This window comes from Nilaparvata lugens, chromosome 4, assembly GCF_014356525.2.
Source record: "Nilaparvata lugens isolate BPH chromosome 4, ASM1435652v1, whole genome shotgun sequence".
In the NCBI taxonomy this organism is placed as follows: Eukaryota; Metazoa; Arthropoda; class Insecta; order Hemiptera; family Delphacidae; genus Nilaparvata; species Nilaparvata lugens.
In genome coordinates this window covers 11,154,338-11,169,852 of record NC_052507.1, presented here as the reverse complement: position 1 = coordinate 11,169,852, position 15,515 = coordinate 11,154,338, and positions in this window count along the sequence as shown.

The window sequence follows — 15,515 nt, the reverse complement described above, 5'->3', positions numbered from 1 at the left end:
TGGGTTGATCTGTCATTTTACATTTATCCAATATCAGTATTCAGTTCATTCAATCATTTTTATTCACACAAGAGAGAATGAGAATATACGAATGAGTGCATACGAAATAATAACAAGGAACATAAAAAACACATGGAATCATAATGAAGTTTGGGAGAACCTTCACTGAATTTTTCCGGAGCGCAACTAACAACCTTATCATAGTCAATATGATCGCCAACGTTCGAAACGGACAGGTACACTAAGAAAAGGATAATAAAGAAAAATAACAAGAACTGTGATACAAAAAATATATAAATGAATGATATTAGTATTAAATTGTCTGGAGTAGATGATATTTAAAACCAAAAAAAAAAAGTGGTAAGACACTGATCTGAATGGACGAATAGAATGATATTAGTGTTAAATTGTCTAGAGTAGATACTGGAAACCAAAAAATAAAGTGGTAAGACACTGATCTGAATAGACGAATATATATAAATGAATGATATTAGTATTAAATTGTCTAGAGTAGATATTTGAAACCAAAAAAGGTGATAAGACACTGATATGAATAGACGAATAGATATAAATGAATGATATTAGTATTAAATTGTCTAGAGTAGATATTTGAAACCAGAAAAAAAGGTGGTAAGACACTGATCTGAATAGACGAATAGATATAAATGAATGATATTAGTATTAAATTGTCTAGAGTAGATATTTGAAACCAAGAAAGGTGATAAGACACTGATATGAATAGACGAATAGATATAAATGAATGATATTAGTATTAAATTGTCTAGAGTAGATATTTGAAACCAGAAAAAAAGGTGGTAAGACACTGATCTGAATGGACGAATAGATATAAATGAATGATATTAGTATTAAATTGTCTAGAGTAGATACTGGAAACCAAAAAAAAGTGGTAAGACACTGATCTGAATAGACGAATAGATATAAATGAATGATATTAGTATTAAATTGTCTAGAGTAGATACTGGAAACCAAAAAAAAGTGGTAAGACACTGATCTGAATAGACAAATAGATATAAATGGATGATATTAGTATTAAATTGTCTGGAGTAGATATTTGAAACCAAAAAAAAGTGGTAAGACACTGATCTGAATGGACGAATAGATATAAATGAATGATATTAGTATTAAATTGTCTAGAGTAGATATTTTAAACCAAAAAAGGTGATAAGACACTGATATGAATAGACGAATAGATATAAATGAATGATATTAGTATTAAATTGTCTAGAGTAGATATTTGAAACCAAAAAAAAGGTGGTAAGACACTGATCTGAATAGATGAATAGACTTTTGTCGTGAGAATACCATGACATCCAAGAGCATCAACCAGCTCAAACAACTTCGCATTGAAAATGGCTGGGATTTTAGTAAGTAACTTTTCAAATATGACCAAATAGATATACCAGATCCACATGTGTCAGGTCGGAAACTCTTTTCAGACGGACCTCGTATTGATTAAGAAGTAGTGTTCTTGAATCGCTCACTGTATCTAAAATACGGTGCATATAGAAAGGAAATTGGAACGTAGGCCTCCATATAGGAAATCGTGTCTGTATTATCTATCTTCCCAGTCAATATCATTGATCAGGGACATACAATATCACCATAAAGAAACAATAGCATAAGTAGATATCCCATGGTATAGGGCGTTTATGTCGCAACTTTTACTGTTATCTCAAGCCGATTACTGTCGATTATTGTCGATTTTTACTGTTTTGACCGGGTAAGAGTGTAAGAACGGCACAATATGAGAGACTGCCAGCTTCATAAAGCTTCACGGGAAAGAACTACGTGGGCTATCGGCTTGAGATAACAGTAAAAGTTGCGACATAAACGCCCTATACCATGGGTTACTACTACTTATGCTATTGTTTATCTATGGTATCACTCATACAAAAGATGTTGTCTGAAAGATTTCAGCATTCAGCTATCACTATATAGGCTACAATTAACTATTACTTCTGAAATAAGCTATGGTTTACTGCTGAGCTATTGTTTACACCGCAGCTATATAGTTGTTTATGTGGGTGTATATAGGTGGTTTGCTAGTTCAGTGAACGAGATAGGCCAGTTAACGACCAATAAGATTGCTTGGTTACACTGCCAAAGATTCATCAACGTTTACTGCCAATAGCCTGTGAATATGGCTTCCTTCCATTCTACGTCTTCTTCTTCTTTTTCTTCTTCTTCTTCTTTTTCTTCTTCTTCTTCTTTTTCTTCTTCTACTTCTTCTTTTTCTTCTTCTTCTTCTCTTCTTCTTCTTCTTCTTCTTCTTCTTCTTCTTCTTCTTCTTCTTCTTCTTCTTCTTCTTCTTCTTCTTCTTCTTCTTCTTCTTCTTCTTCTTCTTCTCTTCTTCTTCTTCTTCTTCTTCTCTTCTTCTTCTTCTTCTCTTCTTCTTCTTCTCTTCTTCTTCTTCTTCTTTCTTCTTCTTCTTCTTCTTCTTTTCTTCTTCTCCTTCTACTTCTTCTCTTATCATTTTTTTCACCTTCTCTCCTCCATTCATTCTTTTTTCCTTTTCTCTTCCTTCACTTCTCCTCCACGTCTTCTTGTCTTCTCCTTCTCTTCCGCTTGTCTTCATCTCCTCCTCATTTTCTCTTCTCCTTCTCTCCTCCTTCTCTTTCTCCTCCTCCGCCGTTTACTACACCTTCTTATTCTCTCCCTCTCTCACCTTCTTCTCCTTATCTCCCTCCACAGTGTTTTTCTTCTTCTTTTCTCCATCAACTTTCTTCTGCCACTTCTTTCCTACTCCTTCACCGTATTCATCCTTCCTTCTTTTTCTGTTTTATTTACTTAAAACAGAACTTCTTAAAACTTCTTCTGTTTTATTCACTTCCTTCTTCTTCTATTTCGATTTTCACTTCTTCTCCAGTCACAATAATACCTTCACCATTTCAAACTTCTTATAATTTAATTCCCTGGTCTTTATACTTTTCTAACTTATTTATTACATTCTCTTTCCTCAGCATGATCCAATGAATTATCAGCATTGAAATTATCTATAAAAAAATGCTGACAATTTGAATTGAATCTCACAATAATAGCACTCTCCGAGGTCTACCTTCAAAAGTCGTTGCATGGACTTGATTGGCAATTTGTCTGGCAAGAAAACCACTGTACTAAAAATGTTTATGCCTCTAGTAGAGCTCGATAGTTCACGTGTTTCTATTCACAATAATAATGTTTTCAAATAGCTTTTATTTTCTCATTCCTATTAAATAGCCTCCTATTTTCTCGATTGTAGTGTTGTGAAATGAAAAAATGTCTAGCCGGGAAAAGTTGGTTTTGTACAATGGTACAACCTGTCATGTGAATCTGTAAAGTCCCGCACACACACATCGATTTTGTTCGTACGATATTTTGCCGTTCTTATGAATTCCATTAGATCAAACAGAACTTGAAAAACATCATATTTTTGAAATCATCTGTTCAATCTAATAGAATTCATAAGGACGGACAAAAAATCTTACGAACAAAAATCGATGTGTGTGTGCTAGGCTTAACTGTATAATACGGAATTATTGTAACCGTAGAATTGAGTCTCTGAGAGAGTTCATTGGATTACATTGGGAATGGACTAACTTTATCAGCCTTGGATATATTAAGTGTGAACTTGTAAAAGGATAATGCCTGAGACAAGTGTATTATTGTCACACTACTTAAGCCCTGCACCAACACATCGATTCTTGTTCGTACGATTTTGGTTGAGTTCAAAGCACAGAGAAGGATCAGAGAACTCATCTAGTGTTTCGCTAAATGGGTGACCAGCAGTGTGGAGTGGGTGTGGAGGGGGGTAAAGTGGGTGACTAACAGTTAGTTCTTCAACTCGCTACAAGAGATCAGTACCATCGACAGGCCTTCCCCGCTAATTCAGAAATCCCCCACCAACAGTTGTAGTACTCTGTCACCTCCTCCCCTTGCTCCCCTATTGTCATTCCACATCCACATTCAACAAAATAAAAACAAGTCACGATTGGCAATTATCCAATATTACTAGTAGATGATCGGCTTGCTCTGCTCTGCTGTCTTTTCAATTTTATGAAGCACACACTAGTACAGTAAGGCCTCTTTCACATGATAGGAGACGTGCAACTTGAACACTGAACAGTGTTCTCGTTTTTTTGTCGAAGTACATTGAGTCAAATCGTGTCTTTCACATGGTGACTCCTATCCAGGAACCTCGTTTTGTCACGTCTTTTCCCCTCGAGGCAAGCAGAGGCAAGATCTAACAACTACGCGCCGACGTTTGCTCAAAGGATGACTCATCACTTTTTCTCAAAGTCTAACTTCCTTAAAAATATAGATAGAAGATTTCTGATTTCGGATTTGGATTCAGCGACCCCAAATTCTTTAAAGCGTAAGTCCCGTTTTCGAAAATATCCGAAAACAAGGAAGTTATGGCTGTTTTTAATAAAGCTTTCTATTATCATATAATTATACGGTAAAAACGAACAGGTACTGTACTATACAGTACGTAAGTACTGTAGCTATTATAATACAACTTACACTGTATTCGTGTAGGAAATTTGGTAGGTTATTTATCTTGATTTCTGAAAATACCCCAAAATAAGGGAGTAAGATAACTTTGAAAAACCAAAGTTCTCCTGCCGATTGAAGAAACATTAAAAATTAGTCTAAGGCATATTATGTCTTAGAATAAAAACGTGTAACAAATATCAGATCACTGGAGAATTCAAGCTATCAAGCTTTTCATAAATTTATTTGTCTCCTCATGGCAGAAGGTTTGCGCCCAACGTTTTCACTTAAACATTTCTATGATTAAATTGTGATAGAGAACATTATCGTATTGATCTTCTAAATCCAGTTACATGTACATAGATTTTCGTAAAATTGATTTTTTACCGTTCCTATGAATTAATTCTAAGAATTCTATGAATTGTTTATACCGGTTCATCACAGGCCAGGCTGGTCTGAGCTATTCATGACTTTTTTTCACTATGCATTATCAACTCAGCAGTTCTAATACACAGACATCACTACTTGGAATGCCATGACATTTTCTATTCTTTCAATTCCTATTATTACCATAGATCGATTCAGATCAGCACAATGTTTATTCTGTATGTTCATAATAGATTTTTCTGATTGTAAAAAGAAATAGTCAATAATTGCTGGGAATTTAAAGTGATATTCAATGATTTGAACCTGATAAATTGGATTGTTGAATGACAATTGAAATTCAGTGAATTTTACTGTACAACATTCCTTTTCCTCCTATTTTATTGGTGATGAGTGGAGATGATTTATGATTTCATATTTGGATTCATCTTTTCATAGTTCAATATTTTTTTGGAAAACTAGAACTTTTAAAAATTAAAAATGTTTATGTATAAACTTCTCAGGTGTTCAAAAACTTCTTAAAACCTTTGCCTGTCCCTTTGTGAGGCAGGAGTATTATTTATCTTAGTACGTACTATATAATCATATGATAATGGAAAGCTATATTAAAAACAGCTATAACTCCCTTGTTTTCGGGTATTTTTGAAAATGGGACTTACGCTTTAAAGAATTTGGGGTCGCTGAATCCAAATCCGAAATCAGAAATCTTCTATCTATATTTTTAAGGAAGTTAGACTTTGAGAAAAAGTGATGAGTCATAACTTTGAGCAAACGGCGGCGTAGTTGTTAGATCTGTCGGCTTATTCGTAAGATCCCCATGTGAAAGTACAGGAGAGCTGTAAAATATGAAATATGATCTTCAGTAATATGATCATCCAGGAGCGAGGACTCTGCCGTGTGAAACTGGCCTAACTTCTCAGAGAGGAGAAAGGAAAATAATATTTTCTGTGTGATACTACAGTACTCCATAATTTCCCTCTCAGTATTATCTCATGCTGCTGATATCAGCATAAAAGCTGTTGTTCCTTTTCCAATATAGGTAATTCATAATAAGTTTGGAATTATTTTATTTCTATGAATGCATAAATAAATAAATGAATGAGTCGATTCTATTACACATTGACAAATAATCTGATAATGAGATCCTTCCAGAATAATTTTTATCAATGATTAAATTGAGGCTCCATCAATTATTGTTATACTTTTTTTTCAATTCAAAGTGAAACTTCAAATCAAATAATTTATTTATTTTTTTTTTTTTTTTTGTGTAGTTGAGAAGTTGATATTGTGGTAATTATTCATATTGAATGAATGATTTATCTTTTGACAATTTCTTAGTCTTTTTCATTCAAAATAATTTATTATTAAATCACCATACCATCTATTCATATGATTAGTCCATTAATAAAAATTAAAGTCAAATAAAATTATTCTTTATATCTTCTGGATTAATTGTAACTTACTGGAAACTGGGTATACAAAAAAAAATATTTCATGCTTTTTTCTATTTGACTACTTGCTAGACAGCCATATTTATTTCTGAGTACAAAATTCATAAACTCAAATAATGAATAGATCACGAAGAAAACAGAAACCTCCATAATTTATTTCCTTTCAATAATATATTTCAAAGTAAAGAAATATAAAGTAATAAATTTGTTGACAGTGTGTGATATAATATCCCAGAATTAAAATTCAATTTAATTCAATGGAATTGACGAATGCAAATTATATAAAAATCTGCATAATAAATAATTTACACATTCTATGAAACTTATTTAGTAATAGGCTATATCAAATAATAAATAGTCTATTATTTTTGCAATTACTATAACCTACTATTAGCTATCACTATATGAAAAATTACTAATAACTACTGATACTATTCTAGCATATTATGATAATATACGGTTAAAAGAATTTATCTTTTTTCTATCTGTATGAACTTGTGACCCCCGTAGTTCAGAGAACTCGCTCAAGAACTGTTTTGCATTGTAATCTTTAAAACCCTCAACTTTTGATTATACAGAGTTTATGAAAATTAATAAAGTTGCTAAATATTTCTCTTACAATAATAATTTGACAGCAGTTTCCATTGGGAATGTTATTTGAAATGAAAAATTACTCTAAAAATATTACCCTGTCGCTTCAACATCTTTGACACTCATATGGATCCAAAATCATTGTTTTTAATGTTTGATACATGATTTCGATACATAGTTCCAAGAGAAAATAAATAGCCAAAACCGCAAATTGATAATTATATCAACCCGTATCATTTTGTTGAATACAAAAGTTGTAAAGTATAAAGAACCAGCTAAAATCATACGTCAGCGTGTGTGACAGCTCCCAAATCAACGTTAGTAGACAGTCTACTAACTCTGCTCCCAAATAACCTCAGATGATGTTATGAATGAATGAATGGAAAAACTGTAGTAATTGCATGCAAAGAATTCTTCAGCTGACCAAATGATAGATCATAACAATTTTTTTCTTATGCACTTTCAATGTTATTTTTATATCCTGAAAAAGGACGAAAGAGTGAGTCAATTTGTTGTCCAACGAACTTGACCTGTAAAAGGGTTCGGAGAATACGTGTTCATAATTTGAGAAGATTGATCAATTCTTTCTAAAGTTATTGTAGAACATACAAACAGACGGACAACGACTTTGTCCTTCAGTAAGTCAAAAGTTAAAACTCATGCTAGTTCAATAATTAGTCTATACAAAACCACTATAAATGAACAAAATATATTTACTAAGCTTAATTTATAATGAATACCAATAGAATATATGAGCCCAAAGTTAAACAATAATATTCAACATTCCACAATAACATCTATATTCCCAACAAGATAGAAAATACTTCGAAATTCATCAGTCCTTCAATGTTACGAAAGGCAATACTATGAAAATGAAAATACAGTTGAACCTCTGTATAACGAAGTCGATTATCCCGAGAAAAAATTCACTGCTGAGAGGTATTCGTTATTGAGAGGTTCTGTCAAGAAAACTGCCACGATCCTATGGATCTTATATCGTATCACGGCGGTAAATAAATGAATATGGTACATAAAACATATCATCGCAAATGTAGGTAGGGTACCTATTAGGCCAATATTAATATAAAAATTTAAAATTTATGCTGTTGAAAAAACATGTTTCTTTAATATTTGTAGAATCTAATAAGTAGACTCACCAATTTATTTCCAGAAAGCTTGATTTGTACTATTAGTAGAGCTTAATCAAAGTACATACTCTGTAGCAATATTTTTCAACTTTTTACACTACTATTAGATGGAACGCAAAATATGGTTAACTACACTATAAATACTAGTCTATAATAACTCAAATTTCCTATATTTTTTTTTTGTTTTATATTTGAAAAAGTGAGTAATATCGGTTGGATTTTGCATTTGAATAAAACATCATGTTCGATAAACGACTCACATCTATTCAAACAGTCGGACATGTCTGGTACACTATTTTTCAGTTTTAATCCTCGCCTGATAATTTTGAAAGCCTCTAGAACTTCTTGATCTGGCGAATTCTTTTCCTCAGGTTCGTCACAGTCATCATCATCATCATCATAGTCAGTTCAAAGAATTGTGAATGTGTGACAAAAGCAAGAATGGGAAAGTCCAGTCGTTCACCTGCCTGGTCTACAATAATGACAAGCTCTTGGAATTCAATTTCCGACATGTGTTTCACCCTCTATTGACTGTCTACCACCCTATCTTCCTCCTACCTGAATTGCCATTATTTTAAGTCTATTGACCTTTCTGCTGAAACTAAAGAATTCCTTGAAAATGACCGTCTGCTTCCTATACAACACTGCACTTTGTATGTGGAAGTCAAGAGAAAACTTTGTTGTTGAGAGGTCCGAAATTCGTTAAATAGAGGTAAATAAGCAGCAAAAACTCTAAAATGTCATGGGACCAGGTAAAAATTCGTTGTGTAGAGGATTTCGTTAGGTGGAGGTTTGTTATAGAGAGGTTCGTATTATTAGTTTGTTCAATATCCTACAGTTTATAATAGACAGGCCCTTATTGACAATTACTTGCGAATAGCTCCTCGAATAACAATGTTTTGAAATACTATTGTTCACGTAGGCTTCAGCAACACCTTTCTGCAAGAAGGGCGTTGGCAGATGTGCGTGTGTCAAACTGGTTGGAATCTACAATCTACAAATTGACACCCTGGCTCACTAGAGCAACTGTTCAAAGGTAGTTTACAAAGAATAGCTGTCACGAAAGGCAATTCATTCATTTTAAACAAAGACAGCTCATTATTTGTCCGTTGCAGTTGAGAGCGGATTGGAATGTCAACATACAATACGATAAACAATATAAAACTTAAATTTCGTATTAGGTGGATAAAACAATTCTTTTAGACTCAGTATGAGAAGCAGAAGGTGATAAAGTTCCGTTAAATCTAATGGAATCTATAAAAATTAACAAAATGTTGATAACTTTGGTGTAAACGCAGCTTTATCAACTGATTTCTGTAACTTATATCTACGCGAATAGATACTTTTCATCTGGCTGAGTTTGACTGTTTGTCTTGGGGTGGTACTTGAATGAAAGTGGAATGGGAGATATCTTTGTTGAATTTGAAATATTTGGAGAGAATACTGTTGGAAATCTATTGAGGGGAAATCAATATAATTAAGGTGTGAGAGCAAGCAATCAATTCAATGAAACAACTACAAGGACTCATGAACGGTTCAAATATGAGAGATTGTCAAAGTATATTTGAAAGAAGTTAGGAGCTATTTGTGGAGTTTTTTAAAATAACAATGTAAAATCAATGACTACTTGAAATTTATGACTGATTAATGTAACATAGTTTAAATGATCTTAAATTGTATTCATGCTCATAAGGAAGGACTCTGGTATTGCACATAGAAACTGTACGAGAAAAGATCCATACTTTTTTCATTCAATCACACAAACTATGTCATGGAGTCTGTGTTGTATCTAGAAAATATGAAAAAATACCCATAGAAGTAGAAAATAATTTCCAATAAGGAAACATTATCTCTATACAGTCAATACATTGACTCTCTGTCAAATGAAACCTTGAAAATTTTATAAATGTGACAACCGATCATGCTTTGGAGCAAACCCTCATTCGATCATCCAAAACTGAGTGATTGGAATAGCTAGTTCTTCAAAGGCTTTACTAAAATGGCTGCTACTATATAAATAAATCTTCCATCAAAGATATTCTGTTCAAGTATGTTGACATCATTATGGATATCATTATGGAGATTGTGAAGAAAGTCATCGAATGAAGTAAAACAAGAATAATGAAAGATGATAATGATTTCCAGAAGCATAACCTTCTCAAGAGAACATTACATTTTTCTTCAAGGCTCTGATGGACAACAGAATCTGCATAATGTTATCAATGGTCTGGAAGCAAGTGAAGAAGTGTGTGATTCTCTTTTGAACGTATAGAAAGAAATAGTTATTCTCACCTATAAAAAGAAACAGAGTTCTTTCATTCTCCACGATGCAAACAGCAATCCTAGTCTTATTCAATTCTAGAAAAAAAACATCATTCTGATCTCTGTATTTTTACTAGGTAGATGTTTAAAGATAATTCAGCATTGAAGTTTTAGTGCAGCGTGCATTTCTACAATAACCGCAATCTCTGTCAACATCTGATGGATATTTGAAAAAAAATTATTAATCTCACTTGGTCCATGAAATTGTAAGTGAAACTAGATGTGGATTTGACTAAATCCCTAAATATCGTTGACAAAATTCGCATAATGATGACATGGCTCTCCTGAATTCAACTCCTACTTCACTTTTCAAAACTTCAATACGCTGCAAGATTATGGAAACTTTGTGATGAGAAGAGTTATGAAAATTCTCAATAAAGATGGAGTGATACAGGTGGACATAGCTTTTCATGTCTATGGTTTAAAATCAAACAAAGGTAGTGAACATATTAGAAGCAGCAGAGTAAAAGAATCACTCCAATAATATGCTCTCCAAACCATCGAGACTTGATTCCTAAATCTGTGGCAGAGATTTATTAATGTGACATGCAAGAATCTATGAAGGAATAATCCATACGTTAGCTACGTGCAGGAATACATACATTGATTCATTCATTTGTGGATAAAATTACAAGTCATATAAATATGTTTGGGAAAGAATAACGGGCATGGCCCGAAACTATTCGAATCCCAAATTTTGATACTGAATAACTTGTTACCATTTCAAAACAGTCTGAATGGGAATACCATGATGGATGAATCAATCAAAAGTTAGTGAAATATCATTATAATAATACTGTTAGAAATAATATGAATGAATATTTAAATTTTCATTTATTTTGATTTGACACATATCTATTATTATATTGGATATAATTCTCAAAAGTTCACGACAAACTGAAGATTCACGAAAGATTAACATTTTCATACTAAACATAATCATTATGATAATGAATGAATGATGAATTCCATTTCCACCATGAAGAACTAAGAAATTCCACAAATATTTCTTGGAAATTAACTGACCACTATATCAAGTAAGCGTGGCCAGTGTGTAATTAATAATATAATTTAGCCTGCAGCGCATCACAATAAATTAATTTGAGATAAAAACAATAGAACATAAAAACATATAAATATTATCATTATTCTATCCTAATATATTCCTTGAAACCAAAGTTTCGTTTATTTCAAACAGTCATTTCTTAGTTTCCTTGCAGAATGAGATGAAGTTTGAAATTTTGACCATAACCATTAATTATGATGAGAATTATCAATTATTGAGACTTGAGAGTTGAAAAATCGTGTTCAGCGACCGAAAATAGATAAGATAGCGTTCCTGAAATACATAATTTGCATGCATAGACTAGTAGGAGCGATGCGATAGACAGGCCATTACGCGCATTAATCATGGGGGAGGACCGCGCCGCAGCATAACAGTGCTACTTATCCCCCTCCCACCACCGCATCTATGATCGTAACCCCCAAACTATATATATCATTGGATTCAGGAAGAAACGGCTTACAATGTTTATTTGTAGCTTTTTCCTCTAAGTCAGCTAATGACTTGAATATTCGAGAAATAACAAAAAGTCCATAATAAAAAAATACATTTTTCGAGATATTTTATTTTTTTACGGAAAAACTATGCGGTTTTTCGCAAAAATGTAGAGGACCACATTGAAAGCCAGTTACGTGTACATAATATTGAGAAAAAATTAAAAGCTGTACTATGAATAGTAACTGCAGGACAGGCGATTTTATAAGCGCGCGTTTTTTACAACTTACCCCCCTCCCCACCAAGCTGTCGACCACCCTGGGACGTGACGACATCGAGTTTCATACACACTAAAGACCCCCTAACAATAATCCGAAGTCAAATTCTCTGCCTCTTTCATGTATGCTCAATGTAAGCCAGCGCCTGGACTATTAGTTCATATGCAAAATTAGAACTTTCCACTATGTGTACAGTCCATGAAAAAGGTTGACAACCATTGGCTATTCAATGAAAACAAAAAGCAACTGAAATAATATTATTAAGGTTCACAATCTTTGGCTATTCAATGAAAAAAAGTAACTGAAACAATATTATTGTTAATGAGCAGTTTTGACATAATTTATTAAAATCATTTTAGAACAATAATAGAGAAATATAATGCTGCATTACACAGCACCTCAAGAACATGTCATGATTAAAATTATTCCATGCTCTTTCTTAATTTTTAAGTTCAAAATCGCAATATTGTGGATTAAATTAGATTGATTTAAATTTTTTCAATTATTGAATTGAAGTACATAATGTAATAAAGTTTGGATTATATTACATTTTTATAATATGGACAACAGTTTATCTGGCCACTCATTCACTTATTGTTTTCTAGTTCTTGTTGATTGGAAATAAAAATTAATCCTCTTTGTCACTGGAGACGCAGCGTTCATGCGATCTGGAGAGTTGAGAGTAGCAAGTGATTAGAATAAGAAAAATGAATGTCTAGTCTATGTATTATTAGCAAAACAATGACACGCATGCCTCAAGCCACAAATGCTGTCAGCAGTTGGCTTTGTTGGGGGGAGAGAGTAGTGTGAACTGGTTTGTCTGAGAGGGAAGTGTAGGATGCCAATGACTCCCCACTACGTCCCCCTACTACAGTAATAATCCAGCTCAGACAGAAATCGTCATTTGCGTATACAAGCGCTTTCTACCGGTATAAGTGATACTACACATTAGGCGAAACAATAGTCGGTAAGAATGTTCCCTCTGATCCTTCTCTGTGGTTCAAAGCCACTGATCGGTGAGTGAACGATGAGATCGGTAAGGGAACGTGGCTCTGAACGAAGTACTGTTTTGTCGTTGAACGATGCATAGACTCACATGCAGCACTACATTATTTGGAATTGAAATCGGCCATTAAGGGGACAGCCTGGAAGATTATTACATACTAAAGATCTTGAAGATTTTTGTGATCTATAATATTACAAAAAAATATATATTATATAATATCTCGCGCTAAAATACCTCAATGGAACCTTTAATTTCAAGTAAGAGCTAGCTAGCATTAGGAAGGCATAGGTATTGTGCGTTTATAACTCTTCAAGGTCTTTGGTCTAACTGATAAGAAAAAAATATGTCATATCCGGTTCGTTCACTGATCAGTTAATTGTACTTTCCACCGATGGAAAAAAACGTAAATAGAGTAGCTGAATGTAAACAGACATGGCTGAATACAAGGTTGTTTACAATAATAATGGACTCCATTATAATGTATTTGGGAGCAGAGAAATGCATGATTACATAAATTCAATAACATTTAAAATATTTTACAAAGCATTTAAAACTACTCCAATCACCTGATGGTTTTCCATTTTAATTATTGATTAAAATGAAATAGGTTAAGTTCTAGTTTTGTTTACAAAATATGATCAACAGGGGAAACATCTGTCAGTCATGACTCATGAGCAACCGTTCAGCCACAGAATACACACAAAATGGAAGGTATCAATCTAACCAAGATTTGAGTGCACCAAGACCACGACACATGACTGCATCATCTTGTTAGAAATTAAAACAACTGCTGTATTACAATGCTACACTTTCTTTTAAGATGGCGGATTATGGCGTCAAGATACTAGCCGACTTTCCATTCTGTGGTTCATCTGTGACCACTAATCTGTGATCAGGTTTTTTACTGAACGTAAAAAAACCCCCGATGGAATTGATCAGTGGCTTTGAACTCAACCAATTGCCGTCCTTATGAACTCTATTGGAGTAGACCTAACATAACAAACATCATCTGCTTGAAATCATCTTTTCAACCTAATAGAATTTATAAAAATCTGGTGTGGCGCACTCACACAACTTCCCTTGCCGTTATGAAAATTGATCACCTGACGCTAGTGTAAACGCGCATCTCAAGTCTATTATTCAAAGATCTGAGCCAGCTGGTGACAGGACAATAACGCTGGATACACACGATATCTGCTATCTCTTCATAAAGAATGATTTATTAGAAAGAATCAACAGATGCTAACAGTTTGCGATTGAATAATCAATCACATTTTCTCGAATTTCCAGCTTATTTTCAATTTTAGGTGAAAATGTTACTGAACATCAACTGTAGAGATTTTCATGCTGAATCTTTTCCACTTGAAATCTGTTGTTTAAATTGTATCTGAAGCCTGATGATTGAGAATCTAAAATCAAACTTTGCATAGATGGGGCGGAGCTCCTGAAATTTTTACAGACATGGGACTTGTGGCAGTTTATATAGCCTCTCAATGACTATTTTAGGTAAAAAAAATGATCAAAATCGTTGGAGCCGTTTTGGAGAAAATCGCAAAAAAAACAGTTTCTGACAACATTTTCGTCATTTTATCCGCCATCTTGAATCGCATTCGATCGAAATTGTTCGAGTCGGATCCTTATGGTGTGAGGACCTTAAGTTCCAAATTTCAAGTCATTCCGTTGATTGGGAGATGAGATATACACATACACACATACACTCACACACACTCACACACTCACACACACACACACACCACACACACACACACACAACACACACACACACACACACACACACACCACACACACCACACACACACACACACACAACACACACACACACACACACACACACACACACACACACACACACACCACACACACAACACACACACACACACACACACACACACACACACACAACACACACACACACACACACACACCACACACACACAACACACACACACACACCACACACACACCACACACCACACACACACACACACACACACACACACACACCACACCCACACACACACACACACCACACACACACACACACACCACACACACACACACACATACAGACCAATACCCAAAAACCAATTTTTTTGACTCAGGGGACCTTGGAGCGTATAGAAATTTGAAAATTGGGGTACCTTAATTTTTTTCGCGGAAAGCAATACTTTCCTTACCTATGGTAATATGGCAAGGAAAGTAAAAATAAGGTAGCCTTGTGCTAATCCTCTCCCAAATTTAGATAAGGTTACAAATAGTCCGAAATAGGATTATGCTATGAAGCATATTACCTATGCTTCTATGCATATAAGCAGATTACCTATC